Source organism: Cebus imitator, unplaced genomic scaffold (assembly GCF_001604975.1).
Source record: "Cebus imitator isolate Cc_AM_T3 unplaced genomic scaffold, Cebus_imitator-1.0 Scaffold86, whole genome shotgun sequence".
NCBI lineage: Eukaryota > Metazoa > Chordata > Mammalia > Primates > Cebidae > Cebus > Cebus imitator.
Genome location: NW_016107401.1, coordinates 5,886,309 through 5,901,113, shown reverse-complemented (window position 1 = coordinate 5,901,113; position 14,805 = coordinate 5,886,309). Strand labels below are relative to the sequence as shown.

At 44.8% G+C, this 14,805-nt stretch overlaps 1 protein-coding gene and 1 pseudogene across 11 annotated transcripts in view; one reads left to right on the top strand and one right to left on the bottom strand.

Annotated features, from left to right (window-relative positions):
- The window catches only part of TENM2 (teneurin transmembrane protein 2), a 1,289,478-nt gene that overhangs the window by 220,291 nt on the left and 1,054,382 nt on the right, over positions 1-14,805 (bottom strand). The window lies entirely within an intron of this gene.
- On the top strand, positions 9,903-10,013 carry LOC119472121 (annotated as a pseudogene).

Here is a 14,805-nt window from a genome sequence, read left to right as displayed (position 1 = left end):
GTGAAATGAGTTTGGGAGGCCCTCTCCCTAACATTTCTCCCCCTCACTGACAGCCAAAATGTAGAATTCATCATGATCTGACAGGCTCCGCTTCAGAGAGACCCTCGGGCTCCATGGGTCACCAAGGATGGGATGGGGAAGGACTCCAAGTGGAAACTCGTAGAATCCAGGTGGCAGCCGGGAAGCCAGCCACTTAAAACACAATAGGCAGCCAAACTCTGAGAGTAACCCTCTGGCCAATTGGAGAAAACTTTCGTGGTGTTCTGAAAGGGAACCAAGACAGGATGGCGGGACCACACACAGATCCCCGATTTCAGTGGAAATAATAAACAGACCTACCTGGAGTGAGGGTGTGATTTTTTTAATTGAAGTTGCTGTGTTTTTGTGCCAGGTGGGCTCCATAGGCAGTACTCTGAGGGAGTGACGCCAGAGAAAGGGAGCAGGGTTGGTTTCGAGTAACTGAGGATCCTGCTGCAACCACAGGACAGGGAGATTACAGGCCCAGAAAAGGGGCAGCTTGGCATGGGGGTTGTCTGAAATAGTAATTAGGGAATGTGTGGGCCCTGCTGGGTGCCACTTAGAACCTTCTGTGTTCATTGGCTGGCAGAGGATCAACCTGACAAGGGAGTCAATCAATATGTCAGCGATACTTCCCAGAGAGCTGCTCAGACCCTGCTTGTCAAAGAGGGCAAACATGGAGGCCACGGATGCTCTGTGTTTGCTGAGCAGGGCCCAGGAGCAGGGGGTGTCTTTAAAGATCAGGCTTGTCGATACATAACCTGAGGAGGAGATTGGGCTTTCCCTTTGAAAATGGAAGACTTCAGGCCAAGCAGAGCTTAGGGAGCAGGAGGAGAAAGCCATGCCTGCTGGGTCTTCGGGCTTAGCATGCCATCAGATTGACAAGGGCCTTAGAGAGGATGGCAGAGCTCATTCAGAGACCAGGGAGGATGACAGAAAGGGTCAGGGCTGGGTCTCCCTGCCTCTGCACCAGCCAATTAAGTCAACAATGGCGGGGCTCCTGGGGGAAATGTAACAATTCCAAAAGTGCCCCTGCTGGGAGCAGAGAACCGCAGTTGAATAATCAGGGCTAACATGCACAACTGCTTACCCTGAACTTGCACAGGCAACCTGCAAAGGCCCCTCTGCAATCAACAGTGAAAATTAACACATGTGAATAGGTCTACTCAATGGTGATAGTGACAATTAATGTCCATTTTGACCACATGGCGGGTATTGGACTCATGACTTGCATGCAGCATGTATTCATAATTTACCATTCAGCACATATTTACCAAGCACCCACTGGGTGACAGGCGTGTCCTAGGTACCAGGAATAAAGGAGTTAACAAGACAAAATCCTTGTTGTCATGAAATCTACATTCTAGAGGCAAGTGTAGAAAAAAAGAAGTGAAAAGCCGGGTTTAGAGTTCAGGGGCACTCGGGGGTGGGGGATGAATTGAAAATTTCTTCTTTTTTCTCTTTAATGTAGTCTGGTCAAGGATGGCGTTTGTGATAGGTAACATTTGAGCAAAGATATAACAGAATCCAGAAAGCAGTTTATGCTGACGTCTGGGGAAGACCACTCCAAAGGGGAGTGGAGTTGGTGGGAAGGGGCGTGGTGGGTGAAGGGACAGGCAGGGTGAAGGAGTAGCTGCCTTTGGGGAGCTTTGTCTTTTGTTTGGAAGAGAAGGGATGACACTAGGGGATTTTGAAAAGGATGAAAGCTCATCTTCCCCCCTCCATTCTCACTCTGTGAGGTGGTAATAGAATCTACATTTTACAGTTAAAAATATTGACGCTTAGAGAGTGACTTGCCCAAGACCACTCAGCCAGTAAGTGGGACATCTGGGATTTAGACCCAGACACCTGTAACCTCAGAGTCAGAGTTCTGAACTCCCATGCTGTTCTCCCAGAGATTCCATTCAGAGTTCCCACTGGAGGGCATTGGCCCTCTGAGATTTCCAAGTGAACCACTACTTAGTCAAGACCAAACAGGACAGGCAGGCTACAGAATCACTTACTAAATATTGCCAAGGCTCACTAATGAATGCACACTTCCCTTTATAGGCAGCCGTTAGTCTCGATGAGTATGTCCTTGGTTGGCAACTAGTTTGCTATTGAACTTGAACCACGATTGTCCACATAAAATAAATCTGCCTGGCAACTGCAGTTGCCAGTCAGGCCAGTCAACAATAGGTTTGGTGACTTTTCCTTGTCAGTTTGCTTGTCATCCTTTGGGGATGCCATTGACTGCAGCGCTTTTTCCTCAAAGAGGAGGGGACCCACTGCAATGTATTAATGATATCATTTTTAGGAATGCCATCAGTGCCAAAATCACCTTCGGCCTGAAAGCAGAGACGCAAATAAAACCATTCAGGATAACATTTTTGGAAATGCCTTCAGTCTTAAAAGGAGTTTAAAAATTTAAATCTTAAAGGGTTACCAAAAATCCTTTTCTAACCGCCTTGGTGAAGTGATTTCTCTTATTTCTCCCAGACAGTGTTGCAGTACGCTGAGTGGAATGAATTTTCAAAGCACCGCATGGAAGCTGCACCCAGAAATCCCTTTAACAGTAATGGGATTTGTGCACCTCTCTTCCGAGAATGTTCTGAAAACTTACTAGCCTCTGTCCAACTTCCAGCTTGCAGCTCCAAATGGTTGCAAAGCTTACGGTTCAGGAATTACTGAGAAGAGGAAAGATGAGAGGTAGAGACAATCCCAGAATCATGGCAGGACCACCAAAATGAGAGGGGGCATTGGGAGAAGCTCGCCTGCATTCACCTCTCTACAGGAATTCAAATCTTCCAGTCCCAGTCCTAAAACCGTCCTCAGCAAGGATTTTGTCTGCTGCCTTCCTATTTCTAGTCCCCTACAAAAGTAGCAAGATTTTCTGTCTCCTCCTTTGTGTCTGCCATGAGAACAAGGTGATAGTTGCATGAGGCAGCTCTGAGACCAGGGAGCAGTGTGTTCTTGAGACAAGAAGAATCCACTGGGAAAGACCAGAGCATTAATCTATTCTCATGACAGGCTCGGGATGGTACAGTGCTTGGGAGGTGGTATGAGATTAATCAATTGCTGTGTTTGCAGAAAACAAACGGGGCTCCTTGCAGCTTCAGGATGCGTGGGGCTCCCCCGACTGGTGACTTCCCTCCCCTTGTCTCCCAGAACCTGCTGCTGCAGGTGCACTGCAGGTGACTGCTGTTGACATCGTGAGTGTGTGGCGTCTGGTGTGCTGAGGTGACCTCTAACCACACCCCCTAGCTCTCAGCATCACTGGGTAGATCAATACACAAGACAGACACATGCGCTCACAGCCACTTGCTCTTCCTTGTGCAGCGTGGCCAGGAACGTACCTGACTGGCGATGCTAGTCAGGCATCCTATTGTCCACCAAGTCAGCTCAGCCTCATGCAGATAAACACATGCCTGGAGCCGTTAGCCGCACAGTGTGTCATTTCCCACCCCAGACCACCCTGTTCCTGCTGCAATTTTTCCTGGGTAAGAAATAAAAGCCTTTCTTTCTCCAAGAAAGGACCCATGTGATCAAAATACCTTTAGAGAATGATAATATCGGTAGGTTTTATTCGCCAAATAAATCATGGTCTGGGATTTTAAGAGCTTTTCTGATAGCGAAACACATCCCCACAATCCACACATCTATACCTAAATGGATCTTTCTCCCCCCTGAGCTTGTCATTCACTGCTGACAACCCAAACAATATTTGTCTTTCTTCAAAGAACAGCAACCAGCAGCCCCGTTAAAGAGGGGCAGATCCAGGAGACCACCGACTACAAAGCAAAGAAGACGCAGGCTGCACGCAGCAAGCGGCCACTGGAATCCTAGGAAGCAGACATTATGAATGTTTTAGAGGATAAGATGTCATATCGATCGGTAGATGTGCAATGCGTGCTAGAACAAAGAGAAAGAACTCTCTCGTGAAAAATAGCCTTCTGCAAGGAGGAGTGGCAAAGGGGTCAGAGTGTGCCAATTAGGGCACCCAAGATACTCTATTCCTAGGGCACGTTTCTCCCCTCAGTAGCAGTGAGCAAGGGAGAAGAGGGTTGGGATTCATTTTCCTTCCCAAGTCCCCAGCAGCCCTCAATAAACTGCTCCCGATGAGCCCTCTGATTTGAACTCTGGAGTCCATAGCCAGGTAGCCTAAAACTGGGCGGACAGGCCAGGAGGGGCCTCCTCAGGAACCAGGTATAAAGGTGGAAGGACCTTCCTATCCTGGATCTTTGGGATATACATGCCAGGTTCATGTCAATCAGGGTTCACATTTCCTCCCTACTATGCACAAGCGGATACCTTGGGCAAATAGTTTTACCTCTCTGAGCTTCATTTTCCTTAACAACTAACATTTTTGTGAAGTAACGATCAGTGTCAACCACTGTTCTACGCCCTGTATACGCATTACCTCATTTGCTCTTTGCAGTAAACCTAGAGGTAAGAACTATAATTCCCATTTTACAGAGGAAGGAGTGGAGGCATAAAGGTGTTGACAGGGCTGGTAAGTGGTGCAGCTGGTTTTAGAGCCAAGCGTGTGCTCTTAGCCATGTTTTCTTGCTTAGAATTATATCTCTATGGGGAGAGGTATGATCAAACTGACCTTATAGGGTGGAGAACGTGCAAAAATGGTGGGGATATGGGGGTAACCGGCACACAGGAGGCACTCAAGAAGCATCACACTTCCTGATGGGTCTTGGGTTGTTTTCTAACAATGGCAGTTGTGGCTAACTTTTTTTTTTTTTTTTGAGGTGTAGTGCAATGGTGTGATCTCAGCTCACTGCAACATCTGCCTCCCAGGTTCAAGCGATCCTCCTGCCTCAGCCTCCTGAGTAGCTGGGATTACAGGCATGTACCACCCCGCCTGGATAATTTTGTGTTTTTGGTAGAGATGGGGTTTCTCCATGTTGGTCAGGCTGGTCTTGAACTTCTGACCTCAGGTGATTCACCCACTTCAGCCTCCCGAGGTGCTGGGATTACAGGTGTGAGCCACCATACCTGGCATCGTGGCTAACTCTTATTGAGCCTTTAGCATGTGCCAGTTTCTGTGATAAGCAACTGTTACCAATTTTATGAGATATATATTGCTTTCCCATTTTGCAGATGAAGAAATTAAGGCTCAGAGAGCTGAAGTTACATGCAACTGGTAAGTGGTAGAGGTGGGATTTGAACCTGAGCTGTGTAACAGCTGAAGCTCTTGAGTGCCACTCCATCTGCTGACAACCATCAGCTCAACACCAAGCATCAGTGAAGACCGGGGTTCTAGTCATCTAAGTATTCTATCATTTGCCTGAACCCTCTCCTTCAGAGAAACCTCTGTGGTTTCCTTTTTTGTGTCACACTAGAATGGCAGAGGCACTATTAAGATGGGTCTGAAAGGCCATCTGGTCCAGACTTTTGCTGTATAGATAGATGGTGACCTTGAGCCCTACTTAAGTAAAATGACTTGCCTAGGGTCACGACAGCTAATGGCTAACTGAGCCAGGATTTGAACCTTGATCTTGTTTTTGTTTTTTATTTTTTTGAGACAGAGTCTTGCTCTGTCACCAGGCTGGAGAGCAGTGACGCGATCTTGGGTCACTGCAACTTCCGCTTCCCAGGTTCAAGCAGTTCTCCTGCCTAAGCCTCCCGGGTAGCAGGGACTACAAGCGCCCGCCACCACGCCTGGCTAATTTTGTATTTTTAGTAAAGACAGGGTTTCACCATGTTGGCTAGGATGGTCTTGATCTCTTGACCTCGTGATCCGCCTGCCTTGGCTTCCCAAAGTGCTGGGATTACAAGTGTGAGCCACTGCGCCTGGCCATGAACCTTGATCTTTTGACTCTCAGGTGCTCTCCCTACTATGCTCTTCCATCTCTTTAAAGAAAGAGAAAATTCTGGTGCCTATGTGCAATTCAATGCCTTATTAAAGGTGGACTTCAGAGAAGCCTCCTCCTCTTACCCATTTAATATTTTTATTACTCCTCTTTGCAACGTAGGGCATGAACAAAACAACCTATTCATAAAATTAGTCAACAAAAAAGACCATTATGGTCCTTTCTGATCCTACATTCATTAAATTGAGTTTCTATGACAAATTTCTTCTCCTGCAGAAGTTCATTCACAGCTAGAATCTAAAATCTCCATTTTTCTATTTCTACCTGGTCTGATGCCATTGTGGTTGATACAGACATGTTCCCTCCTGCATGCGAACTTGGTACTTTTCCAGGAGTGAGAAATGAGTTGAAGAAGTAAGGATGTTGAGCAAATCCTGTATGTAATTCTCATTCCAATTTGGTCATTTGTTCAGCAAAGCCAAATTAGGCACATGGGGAGGCTGCCAGAGTCCTTTTCAATTTTTAATTTTTGACATGGTTAGCTCAAGATTTTTTTAAACTCAGAATAATAAAAAAAAAAGCCCTGTATTAGCAAATTGGATTTGATCTTTCTTGCAAATGGTTTTCAGTTAAGTGGATTTCACATAGCTAACCTGAAACATTTAAAGCTTGATTCTGATGGAAAGAAACAGTACATTAAAAAAATTAGTTCTATCTCCCAGGGCCTGACTAGGTAGTAGTGAATGAAAACTCAGGCAATGGGGCAGTCCTCCTCAGTCTCTGGTATGCTTAATGTCAATATGGTTAACTTCTTACGAGAAAAGGGCTAATCTGGGGTGGGGTGGAGGAGGATAATTTCTTTTTGGAGTGTAAGCTATCTACACCTATAAAAAAGAACTACATTTTCATCTGCAATTAGATAAAGGACACTATTAGACTTATTTAGAATTTGTGACAATTTACTTAATAGAGCTAAGTTTTTTTTTTTCTTTTTTTTTTTTTGAAATGGAGTTTTGCTCTTGTTGCCCAGGCTGAAATGCAATACGCAGTCTCGGCTCACCGCAACCTCCGCCTCCTGGGTTCAAGAGATTATCTTGCCTCAGCCTCCTGAGTAGCTCGGATTACGCGTGCCCGCCACCATGCCTGGCTAATTTTTGTATTTTTAGTAGAGACAGGGTTTCACCATGTTGGCCAGGCTGGTCTCAAACTCCTGACCTCAGGTGATCTGTCCACCTTGGCCTCCCAAAGTGCTGGGATTACAGGCGTGAGCCACCACGCCCAGCCCAAGAGAGCTAATTTTAAGGGTTTTATGTGACACTTAAGTCACACACATTTCTTTGGTGCTGAAGGCACATGATTCTGTCAATCGGCAGTAGCACAGCAGACTGCTGTAGCATTTCTGGCTTATTCAAGGCATTGCAATGACAACAGAATGACATTTGACATGGTCATAATATGCCCTCTCCTCCTCCTTACGGCTATGCTCCCATGCTGGATCCTAACTCTACAGAAGTCCCCAAGCCAGGCCTAACCTAATACTTTTCCATGTAGGGGTTGGTGTCTCCCTTCACGCTGTCCTGGGAGAGATCTCCCTAACTTGCATGCTCGGAGCTAAAGAAACATAGGCACATTTGGAAAGTTCCCCAATTTGTTTTCATTGCTTAGCTCTTTTAGGCTAAACTTTTTCAATGCATTTTCTACTATTCTTATTTGATTCATTTAAGCTTTACAAGACACTCCTGAGGCAGGTACTTTTTTTTACCTCAATTTTACAGATGAAAAGACCAAGTCTTGTTGCAGTTCTACAACCTACCCAAGGTCTAGGATTGCCAGGTTTTAATTTATAAGTTTGCTAAATCTGGCAACTCTAGCAAGGTCCTGTAGTTAGGATGAAACCTCAGAAGCACTTTTCTTCTGCAGCCCCAGAAACAGCTTTTGAATCAGTGCTCTCAGATCTTCTATGATTTGCTCTAGATTCGTCAGAAAGAATTGTCCAAGGTGACCCAAGTTGGGTCTCTCTTCTGAAATGTCCACATCTTCTGGAGGAGTTCTCTACTGTGAATGCCATTTGCATTCTGCTTTAACCAGCACTGTCCAATAGAAATAAAACACAAGCCACTTATGTCTTTTTTTTGAGACAGAGTCTCTCGCTGTTGCCCAGGCTGGATTGCAGCAGCGTGATCTCAGTCCATTGCAACTTCCGCTTCCCGGGTTCAAGTGATTCTCATGCGTCAGCCTCTCGAGTAGCTCTGGGATTACAGGCATGCGCCCCCATGCCCACCCAATTTTTGCATTTTTAGTAGAGACAGCATTCTGCCATGTTGGCCAGGTTGGTCTCAAACTCCTGGCCTCAGGTGATCTGCCTGTGTTGGCCTCCCAAAGTGCTGGGATTACAGGCGTGAGCCACTGCACCTGGCCCTCTTATGAAATGTAAAATTTTCCAGTAACCACATTAAATAAGTAAAAATAAATTTAATAGTATGTCTTTTACTCAATATATCCAAAATATTATCAACATGAAATCAACATAAAAATCTTTAATGAGACAGTAAAAAGATCTTTTTTTGCACTAGGTCTTCAAAATCTGGTTTGTATTTTATGCTTACAGCACATCTCAATTCAGAGGCTGAATTTTCAACAGTTAAAGTGAATATCATCTTGCAAAAACAATAAAAATGTGCTGAACAAAAATATTTTATATCATTTCGGTTTTTAAATGTAAATTAATTCAGTTCTTCAGTTGTATTGAACACATTTCACAGAGCAGGTCCTAGACCACTGTAGCTGACAGGATTCACCTAGGCTGATCTCCTCCCCCATGCCCCTGGATATTATATTATTTATTTTGTCTGAGATAGGGTCTCCCCCTGTTGCCCGGGTTGGAGTGCAGTGGTGCAATCACAGCTCACTGCAGCTGTCTGCTGCCTTGGCTCAAGCGATCCTCCCACCTTAGCCTCCCAAGTAGCTGGGACTACAGGCATGCATCACCACTCCCGGTCATTTAATTTTCTTTTTCTTTTCTAGTAGAGATGGGGTCTCACTGTGTTGCCTAGGCTCGTCTCAAACTCCTGAGCTCAAGTGATTCTCCCATCACAACCTCACAAAGTCCCGGTTCATACAAGTATGAGCCACCATGCTTGGCCTTTCCCGGATATTTTATAACCACACAACTTACAGAGTTTATGGCTTTACATGGTAATTACTTATTTATTGATCATCCCATTCCTTCTCCAATTTTTTTTTTTTTTTGAGGCAGAGTATCACTTCTTCTCCCAGGCTGGAGTGCAGTGGCACCATCTTGGCTCACTGCAACCTCCGCCTCCTGGGTTCAAGAGATTCATTCTCCTGCCTCAACCTCCCAAGTAGCTGGGATTACAGGCATGTGACACAACTCTCGGTTAATTTTTGTATTTTTAGTAGAGACGGGGTTTCACCATGTTGGCCAGGCTTGTCTTGAACTCTTGACCTCAAGTGATAGGCCCACCTCAGCCTCCCAGAGTGCTGGGATTACAGGTGTGATTATAGCCACTGTGCCTGGCCTCCCCCTCCAAATTTTGAGACATGAACACCTTGAAAGGTGAGAGTGTGTCTTCCTTCCCCTCTTTCGAATTTATCCCCTCAGCCAGCATAAGCTTTAGAACATGGTAGTGTTTAAGAGACATTTATTTGAATGAAAGAATGACTTGAAAACTCCTGTTTAAAAAACTATAATTAGTTGAGGTCTGGGAGTATGCCAGGCTAATAATAATAATGACAATGGTCATAAACAGTATCTACTGAATTCTTACTACCTGCTCCTAAGACATTTCTCATTAGATCATTAAAAAAAAAAATCTCCTTTGAGGTAACAAGTATTCTCACTTTACACATAAGAAATCTGAGACTTAGAGAGGTTAAATAACTTGCCCACAGTCACCTAGCTACTAAGAGACAGAGCCAGGAATACACAGATGTATCTTAACCACACTTCTGGTGCTTCCCTAACCATAGTTACATTAACTGTGTTCATGATTTTCATACAATCTAAGCTTCACTTAGACTGTTATTTCTTAACTACATTTAAAAATCAATCTCCCTTTTAACACTTGTGTTTGCTTTTGTTTGACTTGTGAACAAAGACTTACAGACAGGTACAAAAAAAAAATCATCTTTTGCAACCTGTGAGTTTTTATAAATGCAAGAAGGAATATTATGAAAAAGAGAAAGAAAAAAATCGCAATCTATTTTTTAAAAACTGTAATCAATTTAGCCTCATCCCAAAGAACCATACGTGAAATAAAAAGCTTAATGTGCTAAGGTTTTTGTGATATATGGAAATAAATATAACTATTGTAATACAGAAGTGTGTCCACACCCTACACATAGCCATAGAGTGGTATGACTCCCATATCTGGGGAAATACTACTCTCTGCCCAGTCATACCTAACCTTTAACATTGGTCTTTCTGTTCCTAAAACCCACCGTTATTTCTGTGTTTTCCTCTTCCTCTCACATGGTGGTCTAGGAAGGAAAAACACCAGCAGCTGAGGAAAGGCTGGAAGGGAGGCTCTCCCTTGCCTGTCTTTTCTCATTATGTCTAGCTGTAAAAAAAAGCAAGACACAAGCAAACCATGAGATCTAATTCCCCACCGCGTCTGCATTGAGGGTTTTTCTTTGCTTCTTTAGAGCCAGAGGACAAAGCTGCTTCAGGGTGGCTGCACCTATGGGATCGGTCCTTCTTGCTTCGAGCTTTCCTGCCTTGCGCCAAGGGAATACTAAGAGGGTCTCAAATCTGTTCAAGTCTAAGAGCCCTTAACCTCCTCCCCTGTCCTACCTGTCTTTCTCCCAGCCCTGGAGGGGCTCCATAGCCCAGACTACCCCAGATGTTTCCTGGGCATGCCAGTTTCTACTTCATTCAATAAATTCACCAGCAACCATTGAGCCCCCTACTATACCCCAGATACAGCAAACCCTCAACACAATTTTCAATAAGAATCACAGCTAACACGAATACAGTGCTTACTGTGTGCCATGCACTGTTAGAATAAGCACCTTAAATACTTAGACATGAAATTACCCTTTTTGGAGATTAAATATGGTAGAATTTCAGCAGTTTCACATGGTCCAGCTTAATGTATTAATCACTTAACACACTAGCTCTAGAGGCAGATACTTTTATCATACTAATTTGCTAGTTGAAGAAGCTATGGGAGAGAGAGGCTAAGTGTCTTGTCCAAGATTATTCTGCCAGTAGTGGCAGAACAGGGCTTTGAACTTGGGGACTTTGGTTCAGAACACTTGACTACAGTGCTTTCTGTCTCTTATAGTGAAAGTGCCAGAATAAAGGGAACCCACTTCTCTCCAAAGCCAGACTCTACATTTCAGGTGCATTGTGGGTGAACTAGACTTTTGTAGGAACAATAGAATATGGTGATTAGAGTAGCTTTGGAAGCAGCAGACCTGGCTTCAGAGCCAAGTCCCAGCCCTAGTTTTAGTAGCTGTGAGGCTCTGGGAAAACTTTCCTTCCCTTCCTTCCTTCCTTCCTTCCTTCCTTCCTTCCTTCCTTCCTTCCTTCCTTCCTTCCTCCTTCCTTCCCTCCCTCCCTCCTTCTTTCCTTCCTTCTTTTTCTTTCCTTCTTTCTTCTTTCCTTTCTTTCCTTCCTTTCCTTCCTTCCCTTCCCTCCCTTCCCTTCCCTTCCCTCCCTCCCTCCCTCCCTCCCTCCCTCCCTCCCTCCCTTCCTTCCTTCTTCTCTTTCTTCTCTTTCTTTCTCTCTTTCTTTCTTTCTTTCTTTGCCTCCCTCCCTCCATCCCTCCCTCTCACCCTTTATCACTTGCTCCCTTCCTCCCTCTGTCTCTCTTTTCCTTCCTTTTTTTCTTCCCTCCCTCTCTCCCCTCTACATCCCTCTGTCTCTTTTTCTTTCCTTCCAGACCCTCAGTTTCCTCATCTGCAAAATGGGAATCATAAAAATTCCTACCTCCCAGTGGGGGTTGCCACATTCAGTGAAATAAAGCATGCAAAACATTTATCTCAGTGCTTGACATACAATTAAGAACTCGACAAAGAGCAATTATTGTGTGGACTGTCCAGAAGGAATATGGTCTGTCTGGAGAAAAATCTCTGAAATTCCAAACAGCTAGATTACAAGCAAATAGCCCATTTCTAAATTTGAGATGGCTTGCCTTTTGAATTAAAATAACAGAAATTAGAAAATATAAGAAAATACTTAGTGGTCACCTTCTCCAGGCTCATTTTACAAAAGAGGTTATGGAGACCAGGAAAGGTTAATACCTTGGCAGAGAGAACATTCATCTCTATTGAAAAGCACAGATCCCTGATCCCATTCACTTCCACCTTACTGCACAGACTCTTGAAGCTGCACTTTTGCAGTGAAGCTTGACAGAGGAGCCCCAGATCTGCTGACCCGGTACCTCATGCACAAGTGAAATCGGTGGTGACACTAAGGAGTGGTCGGGGGGTGCAGTTGGGGTGGAAAAGGAAGGTGAGCAGGGAAATTCTAAATGATTTCCATCAGCCTTCTCTAAAGTTACCACAAATAGAGTTTCAGTACAAACAGTGTCTTTCCTATGCAAGTGGAGTTTTAAGACAAGCCCCCAACCTCCCCTTTTCCACCCAGACTGGTACCTTTAATCCCCTCTTATGTATGTATTCTGGAGATGCCACTGTGCAATAAACACATTAGATGGCAATAGTATTTTCTTCTTTTAATATGATATCTGAAAATTCAGGGTGTTTACACGATTAGCCTTGATACTGCAAAAGGGTAACACCTTGTGTAGCTTGGTAGAGCTCCGTTAACAAGCATTTCCTAACGTTCGACCCTGTACCTGATCTTGTGCCAGGCACTTCAGAATTATGGGGTACCTGATTCTGAAGATGCCAGTCCTGCCCTCAAAAAAGCTCACTGTCTAGGCCAGTGGTTTTGGGCTGTGGTTCCCAGACCAGCAGAGTCAGCGTCCCCTGAGAACTTATTAGAAACGCACATTATTGGCTCCACTCCAGACCTACAAATCAGAAATTCAGGCGTGGGGTCCAGGCATCTGTGTGTTAATGAGTCTTCCAGGTGAATCGGATGAATGCTCAAGTTTGAGAACCACAGGTATTGCACAAGGTTTGGCTGACAGCAATTAATGAAAGAGAACATGAAGGGAAAGAACAAGCTTCTCTTGTCTATTTCCATGACGGTGGAGGAGGTGAGAAAGCCCAGACATCTCCCTCCAGGTCTAGGCAGTAGGTCTCTGCCCATACAGGTAGCATGTCAGAAGCAGCTGGGAAGACACAATATGGAAAAGAGATGTTCAAGCCAGGGTGGAAAGTTGAAAAAAAAGAAAAAAGCCAGAACCAGACTTGGGCCAAAGTGACATGGTGAAACAGGGACATTCTTTCTCAGCATGCCTCCTCTCCACCCAGTACCTGCTCTGTGTCCATTCTGCCTGCTCCGGGTGACCCATGATCAGAGAAACTCAGGGCCTCCCTCCAAACTCAGCAGTGCCTCTTGTGTGAATGCTTTCCCATCACATCAGAGGTTTCCAGGACTCTCATCCAACTCTCTCAGAACTCTGCTTTCCAAACTATCAGCCACATCAATGGACTTTAAAAAATCTGCTGGACCTTGATATTAATTATTAATTCATCCACATTCTCCCCACATATTCTATCATTAATGGAGGTGCAATTACAGGGAGGACTAACGATTTAAGCCAAACAGATAAACTCTACAGGTGGAAATTCTAGGCATGGTGCCAGTTAAGGATGAGAGATATTTTTAGACAGAAGATATTTTGGACAGTGACTTGAAGTGGCATGACAGGAAGGCTCCCTTCTCGATGTTCTGGTCAGCCCTGACTGTGAAGGTGCTGACCTGAGGCAGGTGCACCGTGGGGGAGCTCTGCTCTGTTTGGCAGACCAATTGCCACCCCCTCCCCATATCAGGCACAGGGCTGCCAAAGCTGGAGGACTCACCAAGGATATGTTGTGGCTGGGGCATCTGATTGTAAACATCTGCCTATAAGCATTCCTAGGGCATATTCGTCTTTCTTTAGCCCATCATGCCAAACTTGGGAGTTTGGGCTGAGTAGCTGTGTTCTAGTACAGGATCCTTAGGGTTCAGCTTAAGCAGAAAAGAGGAATTTATTTGAAGGCTATGAAGGCAGCTTGTGAAAGTGGAAGAATAGTTGACCAATGGTTCTTGTTATTGTTTGAATGTTTATCCCTCGCCAAAATTCGTATGTTGAAATCCTTACCAAGGTGATGGTATTAGGTGGTGAAGCCCTTAGGAAGTGATTGGGTCATGAGTGGGACTGGTGACCTTATAAAACAGCTAGCTAGTCTCACCCAACATGTGAGGACATAGCTAGAAGGTGCCATCTAGGAACCAGAAAGTGAACCCTCACTGAATGTGCAGGTGCCTTGATCTTGGACTTCCTAGCCTCTAGAACCAAGAAATAAGTTTCTGTTCTTTCAAAGCTAGTCAGCCTCTGGCATTTTGTTATAGCAGCCCGATGAAACTAAGAGAGGGTTTATCCCTGGGGGAAGGACCATGGGCAAAGATGGTAATATTCCCATGCCCTTGGACTATCAGGAGAAAAGAGAGCTCCACTTTTCCAGTTTCACTTTTAGACACCCAAGGTAAGGACTCTAATTGGCTCAGCTGAGATCACAACCTCCCTCCTCCCCCACCTTTTTTTTTGGATAGTTACTACGGTGAGGAAGGTAAGATAATACTATTGACGCTGCTCAATTCAGGGACCCAAAAAGGGTGTTGGATACAGACAAAGCCACAGGAAAACTTGCCAAAATCAGCAAATAAGAACACAGGAAGCCAGTTACATTTGAATTTCCCAAACAATATTTGGGACATACTTACATTAGAAGCATTTTTATTATTATTCTGAAACTCAGATTTAACTGGGCATCCTGCATCTGGCAGCCCGTCACCAAGGGAACTGGTGTGAGCCACGCAGACTCCTCTTCATTTGGTGTCCAC